Source organism: Syngnathus acus, chromosome 13, assembly GCF_901709675.1.
Source record: "Syngnathus acus chromosome 13, fSynAcu1.2, whole genome shotgun sequence".
NCBI classification, from domain to species: Eukaryota; Metazoa; Chordata; class Actinopteri; order Syngnathiformes; family Syngnathidae; genus Syngnathus; species Syngnathus acus.
In genome coordinates this window covers 15105242-15108939 of record NC_051098.1, presented here as the reverse complement: position 1 = coordinate 15108939, position 3698 = coordinate 15105242, and the positions used below count along the sequence as shown (strand labels likewise).

Genomic DNA, 3698 nt, shown 5'->3' with positions numbered 1-3698 from the left:
ACTTGTACTGTTTACCATTCCTTGTTGTGTGAAAAGATACAGGATGCTTAGCAGGAATAGGAGACGAGACAGAATAAAGACATAAAACAGAAAGGGGGGGTGGGGGGGGTTGTCATGTGTCATCCGAAGACAAAACCGTCATTCAACAACAGTGTGGGCCGCTCAGGCGGGAGGGCTGCATCCGCGAGCTGAGCGGTGTGGGAGGAAAGAGTGAGAGGCGACACAGAGGAATGAGCTATTTCCAGCGCACCATGACACCCTGACAGGACAGCGAGACGTATGACACGCTTGCATTTTCACCTCGCGTTTGAACACAACTCAGCGGCGAGCATGTCTGAAAAGTACTCGTCTATCAATTAGGGGTCTTTGATTAAATGTCACCACGATCCGGGTATTATTTAATTTGTGCAAATTTTTCTAAGGCTCGTCCAACACAGCTGAACTGTCACACTGCAAACTCGTTTTCATGAATGGTCAACAGTCTGATTTCAAAAGCGAAGTGTGGAGAGTCTCTGTTGCCAAAACAAGCAGCAATCACTGCGGACAATCTTTCCAAATATTCATCTTTATTTCTTCTATTTGCAGTACGGGGCAATCTGCTTATTCCTCGACATTAACGCCATCTTGTTTGTCGTTTTTAAAAAGAAATACAGTACAACATGGCGCCAGGGGGCACAATTTACAGCCACCACACAGGTTGGATATTCATTTTGCTAAAATTATTCCTACACAAAGATAATATCGCTCTGTTTTGATTGCCAGGTCAAATCCCGAACAAGGAACGTGAACAGATTCTAATAAGAGTGCCAGAAATGAAACAAAAAGAGTCCTATTTGATTTGATTCCCCCGATGCTGCAGTCAGCTGGTTCTAAATGCGTGTGTGGGATAACCAAACAAATGTATCTTCTGGTTTACGCCCGGCGGGACGAAATTGCTGTTTGTCCACCTCCCTTTCAAACAGACGCACACACACGCAAACACAGTCTGTAAACAATGCAACAACATTCCTGCCGCCTGTTTTTTTCGAGACATTTGTTTTATAAATCATCTTCACAGATGTTATCTTTGCGGCAAATGAGCATCCGCATTTTTCACTTCGTCACGACACGGCCTCATTGAACACTTAATTTGTTCGCTAATGAGATGCAGGAAAAGATGTGGGTGAATGTTGTGGACACTAACACAACAATAATCAAAACTTTGCATTGTGTTTGTAGAGGGAGAATGTTTTAGTTGCCCTTTTGGTGCCCTCATCAGAATCACATGAAAATCAACATGGAAATGAAGAAGAATAAAAACTGATTAATTATGCAATTCTGATGAAGACGGGGGTGGGGGGGGGGGGGGGGGGTAGACTGACATTTTCCAGGCATTTTGTCAGTTTTCAACTCAATGTTGTTTTTCTAAAATGCAAAAGTTTTACTAAATAACTCGTGCTTGTCTCCAGTGTTTTTGTATTGCGTACAAATTTGTTGTCATAAAACTTATAAATAAATAAATAAATAAATAAATAACAAGAGAGCAAAAATAGGAACATGGATAAAATGAGGCCTTTAAATACTTTTTTTAAACTTCAAAACACTCAGGAAATGACTTAAAAAAAAAAAAGTGTACTTTACCTTGTACTTGTTGTGATGTCGCCCTCTAGTGGCATATTGACGAAGCTCCTCACACCATCCTCACACAAGCCTATTTGAATCCATCTTAAGGCGTTTTGACATCCATCTCTACTCTAGGTGAGATCTGGTTCATTTCTCCACATACGATGACATCATCATCCTAAACGAAGGCACACACTGGGTCAATCACAGGTCATCTCATCAGCAGCGGCCAAATGACCCGTAACCATGACGACGAGCCCGAGTGCCAACAATGTGTGCGATGGACGCCCCAATTGTTGTTTCCTTACACACTTGTGTACATGGAGAGGACGAGCGGGTTCATCATCTGACACATTTGCAGACATTAGCTGTTGTCGAGCAACATATGGCTCTTGCATAAGTAATGAGACGGAGGCGGGCCGTCGTCGGTTCTTTGTCGACGGGGGGCCGGGAGACGCGTGGGTGGCAACAGACGAGAGGGGATGCGAGGACTCCCGACGAGTGGCAATGAGTCACAACATTATAGAGGGAAGGTCAGCTTTAATAAATGCCACAAGATGAAGAAAGCAAAGATGGATTGAGATGTGACAATCCATGGAAATTTTCCTCAACTCATCTTTTAGGGTTATTTGGACCCATTTATTATTATTATTGTTATTAAATGGTTTAAGCCCGACTCCCAATTGAATGTGCTTGTTGTGCAAATAAACAAGAGTTCCATTATAGCATGTTAATGAGAATAACACAAGAGCTTCTCAACTTTCAAAGGTGCCATCAGGTCGGATACCGCTCGGCCCACACAACTCTCGAGGTTAAACTCCAACCCAGCTAAGCAGCTTAGAGACAAAAGCATGAAGGCAAATCCGCAGCAAAGATTGATTCTTGTGTATTTGGAATGGAAGAACTGGTTTGGAATCTGATGGAGCAGAAAGTGAAACGTCTCATATGTTTTTAGTTTACTTTTGGGATAAACATCTGTGCACCTGCAGTGGTCAGCTGGAGTGACTCAAGATAAAAAAAATTCTGACAGCATATTTTAACCATTAATAGTTTTAAATGTACAGTGATAATATTTAACACTTACAGAAATTCAAGTCCCAGGAACCACAGTTGAGTGACTCAACACTTGGCCACTTGTTTGCTTCAAACTGTTTCATCCTCTTCCCTGTTGAGGTTGAAAGTAAAATTAAACATGAATGAAAGGAAATTATATGTTGTGGATTTAAGCAAACAAGATACCTTCGTCCGAAAAGTTTGCTAGCTTTCTGGCACACAACGTAAAACTCATATTAGCTAACTGCAGCTGTCAGTCTAATTAAAAAAGAGATAGGGAGAAAAAAGCTGCAGCTGTGTTCTTCCGCTATGTGTTTATATTATACTGCCCCTTGGTGGCCGAAGCAGGAACAACAGTAGCCACTCAAAGTATAGCGTTACTTTTTCCACGTTTTATGTACTTTTCCTATTCCTCAAGATAATAAATTCAATAAATTACAAAAATTGTGAGCTCCTCAACAGACATTATAATTGCTATTGTCTAGATATTGCTGGATGGAATTTCCTTTGATTGAAACGCCTGTCATAGTTGTTTTATTTAATATCTTCAATGCAATTTGGCATTTATATATATATTTTTAGAAAACAACTTTGTGTACAGTTCCAACTGCTTTTAAAATACACACATACTGAAGTGCAGCATTTTTGTCAGTTCACGTTGCCATTCTTCTTTTCGCCACGAGGTGACGCACGGCAGCTACAAGTCAAAGTAACATCGCATGTTATTGTACGCAGAGCTGGTTAAATTAAATAAATGTAGTTAAACGCGTGTAATAAATTGATTGCAATAATTATTAATGAATTAAAATATTTTAAAATATACTGTATTATTCCTGACATGTAATTAAATAGTTGAAACGTGCAAAAGTCGTATTTTTAAGTTAAAAATCACTGAATGTGTCCGCACTAGATTGTACTGTTATAGAGGGTCGATACTGCCCGCTTGGGGGTCCGCACATGAGAACCGGACGAGCGGTGTCTCCTTTCTACTTCTATCCCCGCCCCCTGGCCCAGTGAGACTTTACCCCCAGTTTGGTCCAGTC

At 40.9% G+C, this 3698-nt stretch overlaps 1 long non-coding RNA gene across 1 annotated transcript; it reads right to left on the bottom strand.

Moving 5' to 3' along the window:
* Positions 1-1635: 1635 nt before the first annotated feature.
* Positions 1636-2952, bottom strand: LOC119132384. The gene is made up of 3 exons (XR_005099862.1): positions 2842-2952; positions 2687-2760; positions 1636-1780 (listed from the first exon to the last, which is right to left on the bottom strand). It is a non-coding gene; the product is annotated as an uncharacterized LOC119132384 (long non-coding RNA).
* Positions 2953-3698: the final 746 nt, after the last annotated feature.